This window comes from Sminthopsis crassicaudata, chromosome 3 (assembly GCF_048593235.1).
Source record: "Sminthopsis crassicaudata isolate SCR6 chromosome 3, ASM4859323v1, whole genome shotgun sequence".
Lineage (NCBI taxonomy): Eukaryota > Metazoa > Chordata > Mammalia > Dasyuromorphia > Dasyuridae > Sminthopsis > Sminthopsis crassicaudata.
Window position 1 is genome coordinate 635,193,901 of NC_133619.1, and position 14,210 is coordinate 635,208,110.

The 14,210-nt window shown below is 46.4% G+C and overlaps 1 protein-coding gene across 1 annotated transcript in view; it reads left to right on the forward strand.

The window, feature by feature from the left end:
• The window catches only part of ACAP3 (ArfGAP with coiled-coil, ankyrin repeat and PH domains 3), a 55,460-nt gene that overhangs the window by 4,025 nt on the left and 37,225 nt on the right, over positions 1–14,210 (forward strand).

The window sequence follows — 14,210 nt, forward strand, 5'->3', positions numbered from 1 at the left end:
CTTAACCCTGTTTGCCTCAGTTTCCTTATCCATAAAATGGGCTGGAGGCAAACGGCTTCTGGATCTCAGCCAAGAAAACCCTTCGTTGAGTTGAAGGGCAACAACCACAATGAACCATGCACTGGGTTAGGGGTTTAAAATATAAAGAAAAACTGGCCCAGTTCTTGCCCTTAGGGAGCTTATTTTCTGCTGGGGATACCAGCACTAAGCCCGAGCCTCAGAATATCCAAGCCTCTCCTCCCCCCCAGCTCAACACTCCCATTTTACAGATGAGAAAACTGAAGTTCAGAGAGTAGGCAGATAAGTAAATACTTATAAGTAAATAAAGGTGCTTTCCAGAGGGAGCTGGCAGTGACTGGGGGAAGGAATAAATGGGGAGGGCCTGGGGGGGGGACAGATGGGAGTCTGGCCAGAGCATTCCAGATGTGGGGAACCATTTGGGCTAAGTCAGAGAAGAGGAAGATGGAGTTGCACAGGCTGGGAACAGGTCCCCGAACGCCCCCTCCCCCATGGACCCCCCCCCCCCACACTCCCCACTTGGATCTGAGAGTGCGGGAAGGGAGTTAGCCGAGCTAAGCCGGGGAAGGTAGGTGGGAGCCAGATTGGGGAAGGTTTTAAATGCCAGGCCAGGATTTCCCAGCTGATCCTGGAGGCAATCACGGAGGCTCTGACCTCGGACAAATTACTTAACCCCCCCCAGCTGCCTCCAGCACACAAGGAGGTGGCATTAGTGGAGCTGGCATTAGTGGAGCTGGCATTAGTGGAGCCGTGGAGTCCCAAAGTCCTCTGAGCTCCAGCATTCATGACGGTGGGGGGAGGAAGGCAGTGAGTGGGGGAAGATGTTGCACTGGCTGGGGAGGAGGGTCCCGGGAGCTGGTCCTGGAACTGCTGTAAGTGTGTTTTGGAAAGAGCCTTGATCTTAGACTCAGAGACCCGGATTCGAGTCCAGCCGTGGATACTTGTTGGTGTGGTACCCGAGGCTTGTCACTTAATCTTTATTTACCTTAATTCCCCACCTGTATCAGAGAGGACTGACCTTAACTTCTGAGGTTCTACTAGCTCTTCATCGGGGCTCCTGTGATCTTACATTGTGTGTGTGTGACATGCACATGTAATAACCCATGTTATATGTCACACATGTACAAATCAGTTATGTGACATGACAAGATGCATTCATATATACTATACATACAAAAAGATCTGCAATATATCATATACCACGTATGTAATATACTATCTACCACTTGTATATGTGCTCAGTGTATTATATATATATATATATGCATATAATCAATATATAACATACTATACACCACATGCATGTATACGTACAATATATACCACACGTATATGTAAATGTACACAATCAGCATATAATATACACCACATGTATGCATACATATAATATATACCATACTATCTACCACTTGTATATGTGCTCAGTGTATTATATATATATATATATGCATATAATCAATATATAACATACTATACACCACATGCATGTATACGTACAATATATACCACACGTATATGTAAATGTACAAATCAGCATATAATATACACCACATGTATGCATACATATAATATATACCACACACCACGTATATATGTATATGTACATAAAAGTATGTAATATATAACATGTATGTATATAGGTGTACAATACGTATGTAGTATATTACATAGTAATATGTAGTATAGTACATTACATAATATACTATATACCATTTGTATATGTGCTCAGTATATTGTATGCTACATGGCACATATATATGTAAATGCACAAATCAATATATAGTATACTATACACCACATATATGTGCATCTAATACATTATATACCATGTGCCACACATATATGTATATGTACACAAAAGCATATAGTATATAACATATATGCATATATGTTCACAATCAATATGTAATATACTATACATCACATGTATGTGTATGTGTACACAGTCAATATATAACATACAGCACATGAATGTATACATGTGCAAAACAAGTATATTATATACAATACTACATATATGTGTATCTGACAATCAGTATATAATGTAGTATATATAACATATGATATGCTGCATGTAGATGTGCACAATCAGTATATAATATACTCCATAGCACATATATATGTAAATATACACAATCAGTATATATTATATACCACATGCATGTGTATATGTACACAATCAGTATATTATATAGCACGTAGTATAGTATTAGATACTGTGTAACACACATATGTATGTTCTATAGTATAAACCACATGTATATGTATGTACACAATCAGTATATTATATAGTATGTATTAGTATATTAGATACTATGTAACACACATATATGTATGTTACATACTATAAACCACATGCATGTGTATATGTACACAATCAGTATATTATATACTACATTCCACATAGTATCATATGGGATACTGTGTAACACACATATATGTATATTAATGCTATAAACCACATGCATGTGTATATGTACACAATCAGTATATTGTATAGTATGTATTAGTATAATATTAGATACTATGTAACACATATATGTGTATATTACATACTATATAACATGTAGCATAGTATTAGATACTGTGTAACACACATATGTATGTTCTATAGTATAAACCACATGTATATGTATGTACACAATCAGTATATTATATAGTATGTATTAGTATAATATTAGATACTATGTAACACACATATATGTATGTTACATACTATAAACCACATGCATGTGTATATGTACACAATCAGTATATTATATACTACATTCCACATAGTATCATATGGGATACTGTGTAACACACATATATGTATATTAATGCTATAAACCACATGCATGTGTATATGTACACAATCAGTATATTGTATAGTATGTATTAGTATAATATTAGATACTATGTAACACACATATGTGTATATTACATACTATATGACATGTAGCATAGTATTAGATACTGTGTAACACACATATGTATGTTCTATAGTATAAACCACATGTATGTATATGTACACAATCAGTATATTGTATAGTATGTATTAGTATAATATTAGATACTATGTAACACACATATATGTATGTTACATACTATAAACCACATACATGTGTATATGTACACAATCAGTATATTATATACTACATACATACCACATAGTATCATATGGGATACTGTGTAACACACATATATGTATGTTACATACTATAAACCACATGCATGTGTATATGTACATAGTATATTATATACCACATGTATTTGTATATGTACAAAATCAGCATATAATACGTGTGTATGTGTATGTACACAATTGATATACTATATACTACATGTAAATTTATAAGCCACCATCAGTATATATTATACTATATGCATGCATGTACATATTACATGTTATACATGCAAACATCTGTCTATAATATACTATATAAACATATACACATGTATTGTATTACATGTGTAAACTTGCCTATAGTATACCATACAACACATATACGGTATATATCACACACATATACATGTCTATGCATAATATATCACACTACACATGTGCACCTGCCACACACCGGCACACGTGCATATGACCCATTATATTTATACATTCAGGCATGGATTGTAAGCAACGTATCTGTACACATGTATATATCATCTGTCACACACATGTTATGTGTTACACTGTGTGAATAGATGGTGTACAAATAATATAAATTGTACACATCCACACAATCCACCCCTGTTGTCTCCCTCATCCCACTGTAAATTCCCATCGATGGCTTGCTAAGGCAGCCTTTTCTCAGGATGTCTTATTCATTCATCCGTGCAAAGAATATTTGTTAAAGAGCACACTGTGTGAAACCCTGCCTGGGAAGACTGGTCTCTGCTCCCTCTCAGTTCAATTCAACCAGCATTTAGGAAGGTGCCTTCGCTTCCTAAGGGGGAGTAGGAATGATTTTTTGAGGGAAAAAGTCCCGTTCTCATGGAGCTTCTACTTCCATTTCTGTTTGGAAAGAAGGAAATATAGAAGAGATGGATCATTTATTTTTTTAATGGGAACCAATTTTATTTTAAGAAAGTGTGGTGTACCACATAGTCAAGGTCTCTACGTGGTGAAGACTTTGTAAAAAGGGTAAAGATTTTACAGAGTTAGGATTTTAAAAAATCATCTCAGAATGAGAATCAAGAAGACATATTTCCCATCATTTGCGGCAAGAGCCTCAATTTGTATTAATTTGTAATTTTGTATTAAAACTGTTCTGGATACTTTTAGTATCAAAAAAAACCACTACATGGCTCAGATTCAAGTCCAGCTATAGATACCTGTTCCCTCTAGGGCCCCAGGCTTGTCATTTAATCTCTATTATTAAAGAAAAATTTTAATCTTTAAGTCCTGGATTTTAATTATGACATTCCAGGGAGTTTTCATGTTGGGGTTTCGGGAGGTGATTGATGGATTCTATTCTATTTTTATTTTGCCCATTGGTTCTAATAGTGGCAATATTCATTCATGTTTTCATGAAATATATCTAGGATTTTCCTTTGGTTGTTTAGTTTTTTAGTTAGAGGATTCTTACCAGAACTCCCCTTGACCAGATCAGTATTTATTGTTAGATTATATTTTCTATTTTAAAAATATTTTGTTTTTACTATTTCTTGTTGTCTATTGGTCCCATTTTTCAGTCTTTTACCTGAGTGTGTTTCATACCGCCTATACAAGCCATTGTTTATTCTTCCAATTCTTTCTCTAGAATTCATATTTGTGTTATCATTTTAAAACTTATTTCATTTCTTCTAGGAACTCCATTAGAGAGCATTTGGCGAACTTGTGATTTTGAAACTTGGCTTGTACATGACTTCCTTTTTTTCGGGTTCTATGTCTAGAGCATCTTGACTCCATATTATTGGTGATATTTTCTTATTTGACTTACTTTTTCTAGCCTTACTTCCTAAATTGAACCTTTGAGACAGGGATAAACTCTGTCCTGAAGAGAATGGGGGAGTCTTCTTTGACTCTGGTCTGGATTGTCTGGACAGTCTGCCAGGAGAGAGACAGGACATTTCTCTCTCTGTCTCTGTCTCTGTCTCTGTCTCTCTCCCTCTCTCCCTCTCTCCCTCCCTCCCTCCCTCCCTCCCTCCCTCCCTCCCTCCCTCCCTCCCTCCCTCCCTTCCTTCCTTCCTTCCTTCCTTCCTTCCTTCCTTCCTTCCTTCCTTCCTTCCTTCCTTCCTTCCTTCCTTCCTTCCTTCCTTCCTTCCTTCCTTCCTTCCTTCCTTCCTTCCTTCCTTCCTTCCTTCCTTCCTTTGTTGTTGTTTTTTGCTGAGGCAATTGGAATTAAATGACTTGCCCAGGGTCACACAGTTAGGAAGTGTTAAGTGTCTGAGGCCAGATTTGAACTCCTGACTCCAGGGCTGGTGCTCTATCCACTGTGCCACCTAGCTGCCCCATTATGGGGCATTTCTTAAGCATATACTCTGTAAAGTCATTTCTTGGATTCTACATAAAGCAGTCATGGTTGCCACGCCTTTCTCTGTAGTAATGATAATGATCATTTGAAAGATGCCAGGGTGGGGTTCGCAGGTGGGTGGAGGGTGAACCCCTGGTTCCTGCCCCATGGGCAAGGCAGGGCTCGGCTGCTTCCAGGGGATGAAGCAGATGTGAAGTACTTCCCCTGCAATCACCAGCCAGGTCCCCTTGATCCCAGGGTTCACTCCTTGATACAGATAAATCTCATTTAATCCTCACAACAACCCTGTGAGGTAGTAAGTCAAGAACTACCTGATTTGGGCTGCCTATTTCCCAATAAGGAAAGTAGAGTCTAAAGTTAAGTGTCTTGTCCAGAAGTATCTGAGGCTGGATTTGAACCCAGCTCTCTGGGCTCTAAGCCTTACACGCCCATCCACTGTGCTACCCTTGTATAAGATGATCTTGGGTTGGAATTCTGTCTGGTTTCTGTGTGATTGGCTAAGTGACTTCAACTCCCTGCCTCAGTTTCTCCCTCTCTAAAATGAGGGATCAGGCTAAAAGCATCTCCAATTTCCTGTCCCTTCTCTATCAGGCCATGTACATATCTCTACACACAGCTTTTGAGCTCAGGTCTTCCTAACCCCATGCTGTATGGTGTGGGGTGGGGCACTTTTTAAAACACAATGCGAGGTTTCTGTGGAAGTTCCTCACCACTGGAGAGCACAGGAAAGGCTCTCTGAAGGAGGTGACATGAGTGGGATTTTAAGGGACAAGTGGAAATCCAGCAAGTCAGGAGAATAAAGGATGTTATTTTGGTCAAGGAGGTGTGGAGAAAGGCTGCAGGGGAGAGAAGCAATGAATGGAGAACAAAGTGTATGGAGGAGCTGGGATATGAAAAGGGAGCATGAGCCCAATTGGTGGAGGGCTTTCCTTGGCTGCCGTGCTAAGGAGAAGACAATGGGGAGCCATGGACACATTGGGAGTGAAAGCATGACTCCAGCCTGAGTACTGTGGTATCTCCTCCCAGGCCACCTTGAGGATTCTAAGGAGGGCATCAGCTGGCAAGATCTACAAGTCTTGACTTATGTTCCCTTGCCACCTCCACACTCAGCCTGCCTCCCTCATGCCCATGGTCTCAGTGGCCCAGTGATCTCAGGTGATTGGAGAGAGAACGCCAGCTGACCACCTGAACAAGGGACCCCAAGGGGCATTGGGGGCCCTTTCTAGCCAAACTTCCCTAAGAGCTTCCTCTGGACAAGAGCCCTAGATGTGGCCACAGTCATCGCCCCCCCCCCACCTCTGACCCCAACCAGCTGGGCAACATGGGGCAAGTCACCCAACCTGTCCATCTCCCCCTTTTTAAAGTGAAGGGATTAGATAAGGTTATCTCCATGATCCCGCACACTTTCTCCAAGGCATTCTGGGGTCTGAGGTACTGGGGAGATCCTTGGGCTTGGAGTCCTGCAGCTGGGGGACCCTTCGCTCCTTATCTTAGGATTGAACTACTTGGGCAGTAGCAGCAGATGCTGGAAAGTGAAGGGGAGTGAGCCACCTGATGCAGGAGCTTGGGAGACCTGGCCCATTCTAAGGGCTGCAACCCACCTTAAGAGGTGACCGTTGGCCTGTGCTCCAAACAGAGACTGATAGCAGCCGTCCAAAGACAAAAGCCAGGCGAGGGAAGGGGATTTCCTGACCCTGGTGAGCTGGGAATAATCGTGACATCCGGCCAAAGCCATGGCAGCCAGGGATCTGGCGTCTGCCACCTATATTTGTGGTGACGAGCCATGTGGTGCTGTCTAGTTCAGAGACCTAGAAAGATGGAGAGATTCAGATAGCGGATTGATAAGGCACCGAGGGCTCGGCCCGGAAGAGTAAAAATGGAGGATGGACAGAAATATGGGAGGAGATTTTGGCTTGTTGGAAGGGGAGAGCTTCCCAGTGCCTGCATTTGGGGGTAGAGATAGGGGAGGGTTAGGGTTAGAGGTGGGATGGGCTGCTTGGTCAGCAGGGGAGGGGACAAGGACCGCTGTCTTCTGAGCTCTCTGGAGGTTTTGGGCCTACTTGGCTTGACACAACAGGGTCCAGGTACAGAATGAGGCAGCTGACGTCTGAGCTGTAGTTCAGTTTAGACAGCTAGGGATGAGCTCCCTGGTCAACTCTCCATCCTGTTTATTACACATGTATTTCCATCATTAGAGTGTAAGGTTCCTGAGGGCAGAGGAACATATGGTTCCTTTTCATTGTATCCCCAGTGCCTAACACAGAGACCAGCTAAAATGCTCTGGTCTTTGTAGTGGAAGGTGTCATGGAATCCAACATGAAAAAGAATTCCTTTTTATTTTTCAAGTAATGAGTATTTTAAAATTAATTTGTCCTTCTCCCTCTATTATTGAGCAAATTTTAAAACAACAAAAAATAACAAGTAAAGCCCAAGTCCTCAAAACTTAGCTGTATAATTGAGCGAAATATATCCCCATATTAGCCAAGTTCAAAAATAGGTCTCTACATTTTAGATCCATCAATTCTATTAGAAGGTGAATCAACTTTCTCTCTCTCTTCTCTCTCTCTCTCTCTCTCTCTCTCTCTCTCTCTCTCTCTCTCTCTCTCTCTCTCTCTCTCTCTCTCTCTCTCTTTGTCTCTCTTTTACAAATTAGTAAATTGAGGCCTAAAAAGTAAAAGCAGCTTACCTAAAGTCACAAAGATAAGAAGTGACAAAGGTGGGATAATAATAATGGTAATAATAATGAGTGTTTATATAGCACTTTAAAGTTTGTAAAATGTTTTACATCTATTAACTCATTTCATCTTCATAACAAACCCGTGAAGTGAATGTTTTTATTGTTCTCATCTTACAGATGAGGAAACCAAGTCTAGGAGAGGGTAAAAATGAGTTGCCCAAGTACACAAAACTTTCTTCTCTTTCTTTCTTTCTTTCTTTCTTTCTTTCTTTCTTTCTTTCTTTCTTTCTTTCTTTCTTTCTTTCTTTCTTTCTTTCTTTCTTTCTTTCTTTCTTTCTTTCTTTCTTTCTTTCTTTCTTTTTCTTTCTTTCTTTCTTTTTCTCTTTCTCTTCCTTCCTTTCTTTCTTTCTCTTTCTTTCTTTTTCTTTTTCTTCCTTTCTTTCTTCTTTTCTCTCTTTCTTTCCTTCCTTCCCTTTTAATCCCTATTCTCTGACTCTAAATACAGGGCTTTCTTCTATCATTCCATTCTCTGAGATTTAGGTTCAAACCTTGCTTCTGTCAGTTTCTGTGTGATGCTGGGCAAGTCATTTAAGCTCTCTGTGCTCAGTGTCTTCATCTGTAAAATAAGTGGGTTGTATTGGATGCCATCCAAAGCCCCTTTCAGCTCCAAACCCCAGGATCCTGTCTCCTTCCTTTCTCCTGGACCTCGGCGGGCCCTCAGAAGAGAGCTATTGACCACAGAAGTAGTATAGAATATCTTAAAACTATTGGGAGAGAACTTGGAGTGTGCTAGTAATATATAACAACCAGATGGCAAGAGGGAGGAATGTATGTAGGACACCTTATTCACATTTTCTTCATCACTTTAAGTTTAGGCAATCAACAAAAGAATAAACTGATCCCTGATTTGTGGAGTTTGAGGATTTCAGAGGCATAAATGCTCACACTGAAAGTTTAACAATGGACTCCTAGTTCATCTGCTTGGGGTCCAAGGACAAGACCCTTCCTGAACTAATGGGAAGTTAGCTGAATCTGGAGAAAGAGGAGCAGCATTGTCGTGTAAAGGAGAATCTGGGTTCACATCCTGCCTAGGAGATTAGCCAGTATGTTACCTTGGGTATTGTACCCTGAGTTTCTCCTTCATTAAATGAGGGGATTGGACTTGTCTCTAGCTCTCAATGAGTGACTCAATGAATAGTGGTGAGAAGGGTACTGTCAGAAGAAAGTGGAGGCAGGGGAAGGTGCTCTGGGGCTGACCCTCAGCTCTGAGGCAGGCAGGGTAATCCAGACGAGGCTCAGGCCTTCGGGCCAAGATCTGGACTCCATTTAGCTGGCTGTATTGTTGGATGCTTGCTACCTCTTACAATTGACGCCCCATGGAGGAGCCTCTTAAACCATCCACTTCACCACCACCTTCATGTCGGGATCAAAGCTAGCATAAAAGTTGGTAAAGTGCTTTATAAACATCTCATCTGATCAGTGATTAGGGAACCTGAAGGACTGGGATGGCTGCTAAATTGGCTCTCTGGCGGTAATCCCTGGAGGTGATTAACCCCCTGGTATCCCCGGAGAAGTAGAGAAAAAGCTCTCCTTCATCACTGGTGACCTTGGAAGTCTGTTCATCTTTCCAGGGCTGATAATGGACCAGCCCGGGAGAGCTGAAATTGTTGCACAGGGGCTCAGGGGGACTTACATCAACCCCTCTGCCCTCACTGTGCTAATGGGCTAAGGGCAGGAAGTGGGATCTGACTGGGGGTCCTGACCTTATTAGCTGGAATAATAGCTAACAGCTCCCATTTAGACAGTGTTCTAAAATTCTGGAAACACTTTACATATTATCTCTTGAGTTTCATAACAACCTTGTGAGATAAGTGCTGTTTTTACAGAGAAGGAAACTGAGGCAGATTGGCAAAGTGACTTGCTTAGGATCACAGTAAGCATCTTCCGGATTCATCGCTCTATTCTTTCTGGGCTGTGGCCCAAGGATTCCTCCCCTTGCAGACTGGTCTCTCTCGGTGGGTCCTGGTCTGGAAACACCTTCATCCCTGGGGTTGGTAGCCAGGTAGGCTTGAAGGTAACTAGCTGAATCAAATAGAGGACTAGTACTTGCTGGGGGTGGTCATGGGATGCTCATACACACCCCTGGGCTCGCTCCTTTTGTCATTTATCTTATTTATCTTTAACAAGTGTTGATGATAGGGTGAAGGAGGAGACTGCCCTTGCTGCGGCAGGGCCCCTTTTCTCTCTCTGGGACTCCAGCCCTTACATCCCTATGGATAGCAGCGAGGGGGTGGGAGAAAGCAGGGGCTCCCCTGCATCCTTTGGTCACTAACCCTCTTCCCTTCCCGGACAGTGGAGTGGGAGGCGGGGCAAGGCCGGTAGGTGAGGGGGTGGAGATCTGGTTCCATGGCAGACTCAAATCACTCCTATTTGGGCTGAGATTGGACCCTAGCTCCCTCAGAACCCGTCCCCCTCCCCCTCCCCCGGGCTGATTATGCTCTGAGAGGAGCACTGAATCCAGTCCGGACACAATTTGGACCTGGTCGAACTCAGGCTGGAACTGAGGCCCGTTTGGAGGTTGTCCCCCTCCCCCTTCTCCTTGGGACTGACTGTGGGCTGGGGGAGGGGCTACAAGGGATAGAAGCAGGGGATGGGGATCTAGTTCTGTCCAGCGCCTCGATGGTCCTTGTTGGCCCGAAGCTGTCCCCCTCCCCTCCCCCCCTGAGGTTGACAGTGGGCTGGAGGAGGAGGGGCGGAGGGGGGATGGGGATCTGGCTCCTTCCCGGAGACAGGTTGGTCCTAGTTGGGCCGGGGCTGTCCCCATCCCCCTCCTCCTTGGGACTGACAGAGGACTGGAGGAAGGGAAACGGGGCTACGGTAGGGGGATGAGCTCTGGCTCCGTCCTGGGAGACGTTGGTTCTGGTTGGGCCGAGGCAGCGCCCCTGCCCACCCCCAGCCAGCCCCCCTCCCTTCGTCTCCCCCCTCCTCCGCGCCTGACAATGAGCTGGAGGAGGGGTACGGAGGCGGGGGAGGGACTCCGTCTGGGACCCAGGTTGGCCCTGGTTGGGCCGGGGCTGTGTCCCTCTCCGAGCCTGGCAGAGCGAGGAAAATGGAAAGCCAGCTGACCCCAGCTACCCCTCCCCCGCAGCTAATGTCGGGGGAGGGGCCAGGATCCTGGGGAGCCTTTGTAGGCTTAGGGCTGAACTCTCCAGGGGAAGCAGATGGAAGAGAAGGTGGCTCCAACTGTAAATTGGATTGCATTGGGGGGGGAGTCGGGGATCTGAGACCCTAATTCCAGAGGGATTGGTGGGGGAGGAGGGGTTTACGATCACAGCTTTATTTCCTGTTCCCGGACACAAATCCGATTGGGGGCAGGGAGGAGGGAGAAAGGGGGAGAGTCACATGGTCCCGCTCCATCTGCCTCATCCCTTCCGGGGATTCTCCATCTCTTTCGGGTGACGTCATTTGTTAACCCTTGCCTCGCGGTCAGGAAGGGGTGGGGGGAGTATCCAGGATGGGCGAGTCCCAGATTCAGAGGGGCAGATGAAGGTCCCTGGAAGGGACCAACTGGGGACAGGGGCAGGGGCAGAGAGAGGCAGGGAGGCTCCCGGAGGTCAGTGGGACAGCGGCCTGACCCAATTGTGACCAGGGGTGGGGGAGGGAGAGCCCACACCCGCGGTTCTGGGGTTGCTGAGAGGATCGAGGGGAGACACAAGGCTGGAAGCGAGACTGTGATGGGGAGACCTCGGATCAGCCTTCCTCTCTTACGCCTGGCTCCAAGCCTGCGCTCTGAGGGGGGAGACGGATACGGGACCTGCCCTCAGCCCCCCTCCCCCCCACCTCCTTTTAAAAGCGGAGCCACCCTCGGGGACGCCCTCCCGGAGGGGAGACATACGATCTCCCCTGGGGCTTGACTCAGTTCTGTCCTTACAGAGCAGCCCCTCCCCCCCCCCCCCCCCGGCCTAGCGGACTGTAAGGGGATCCCCCTGGGAGCCGGCCTCTTCATCCTGTAGGAGCCGGGCGGGCCTGGATCTCGGCCAGAGGGACTCGGTTCTCGACTCCAGCCCTCCGTGGGGCTCTGGAGCTCCTCCCTCCCTGCCCCACCCCCCTTTGTAGCCCAGGTTCTGGGTGCGTCGGGAAGGTTTTATTTTCTGAAAGTCTCCGAGCCGGCCCCAAGCGAGACAAAACCTTGCGCTGCCCACCCCGCCTGCCCACCCGCCCAGCCGGGAGCCGAGCTGGGTATTAATAACCGCACACAAAGGAAGTGATTGAGGCAGCTAATTAAACGCTCGTTTTCCCCCACCCAGAAACAGGGGGCCCGGAGCTGTGGGGCGGGCGGCGCTCCGGCTCCGCTCCCCGGGACTATTTTGGGAGTCACGAGGGAGCTGGGCCGGGAGGGCGTTCGGGGACAGCGGCCTGTGGGATCCCGGTTCTGGGGGCTCTGGATGGGGAGCAGCCGGGATGGGGAGTAGAGGCTCGAACTGGAGGGAGTCCGCGATGGAAAGCCTCCGGAGACAAAGTGGTGCCTTCATCCAGTCAATCTACCGGAAATGATTTGGAGCATCCTTTGTGTTGGGGGAGGAGAGGGGGCCGGGCGGTCCAGTGGATAGAGCGCTGTCTCAAAATTGGACCGTGCGTTGGTCCCAGTTTTCTCATCTGTCAAATGTGCTGGGGCAGGACCATGGCAGGCCACTGGGATCTCCGGGTCAGAATGAGCCACAGTAACAGGGAGACCCAAACCGGGATGTGAGGGCAGAGGGTCTCCAGAGCCCTTCTTGGGAAGCGCCTTCTCAACACTTGGGTATTAGCTTCCAAGAAAGAATTGGGCCCCAGAGCTCAGTGCCTCTGAGCTGGGGCTGCATGAAAGGGGGAAGGGACTGGATAATGGGGTCACAAAGGCTACAACCTGAGTTCTGTGTGTATGGGCAGTCAGTGAGCATTTATTAAGCACCTACTGTGTGCCTGGCACAGGGAACTACATTGAAAGGCAAAGTCAGTTCCCACCCTCAAGGGATTGGCATTCTAATGGGTTAGCAATGTAACTAAGTATGTTCATAGAGCATAAAAGGGAGGTGATCTCAGAGGGAAGGCATGGGGGGGGCAGGTAAGGCCTCCGGTTATTTGTGTTGGGATTCTAAGATTATCCAGTTAGATAAAAAGGACCTTAGAGGTGTAGCAGGCTAATTTTACAGAGGAGATGGGGAAACTGAGGCCCAGTGACTTACATAAGGTCACCTAGCTGCCCTGAGATCGGGCAGGCACTTTTCCCACCGTGCCCCGGCTCCTTTCTGCGGGAGAAGGCTTTGGGCCGGAGCAGCTGGCGGCTCTCCCCCACTTTGCTTCTTGCAAGCAGCAGGCAGGTCATTTGGGGGCTGGGCCCCTCCTCTCAGCCGCAGGCTGCTTGTGACCTAGTTAAGCTTGGAGGCCCGAGTGGGAATCGCAGTGGGAGGGAAGGCCGGGGAGCCCAGAGTGCGCTCGCTCGTGTGTGAGAGTGAGAACGGAGGGCGCGAGTGCTGGAGAGCCGGGCTCCTTCCCCTGCCCTTGGACAACTGTCCCTTCTCCCTGGGCGGCCTGGAGCTCCCCATCCGGCGCTTCAGCTCTGGGGGGAGGAGGGGGGAAGCTTCTGGAAGGATTGAAGAGGAAGGAGTATGTGCAAACACAGTCCATCCCCTTCCGCACACAGGGTGTGCTGGGGCCTTGTTGGCACAGGACCCTCTGAATGGGAGCCCGGGGCCTAAGGGCTGGGTCTTGGGAGGGCTACTGAGAGCCAACAGGGACGCTGTGCCCCCTCCCCAATTTAGACCCTTTTGGTAGGACCAGAGCTCCTTCCACCCTTCCCCCTACATGCCAGTGGTGTCAGGGGCATCCTAGCCTCCTCTCCTTCCCCTCACACAGATCCCTGCCCTCCAGACCCTCCTGAAGACCCGAGGGCTCTATAACCAGCGCTACTTCCAAAATTAGGTAGCCATTTACAAACATGAAGGGCCTACTCTGTGTCCCACCACACTGATCCCCGGGGATGGAAGATCAACATAAAACATCACACAATATTTTGTTATGCA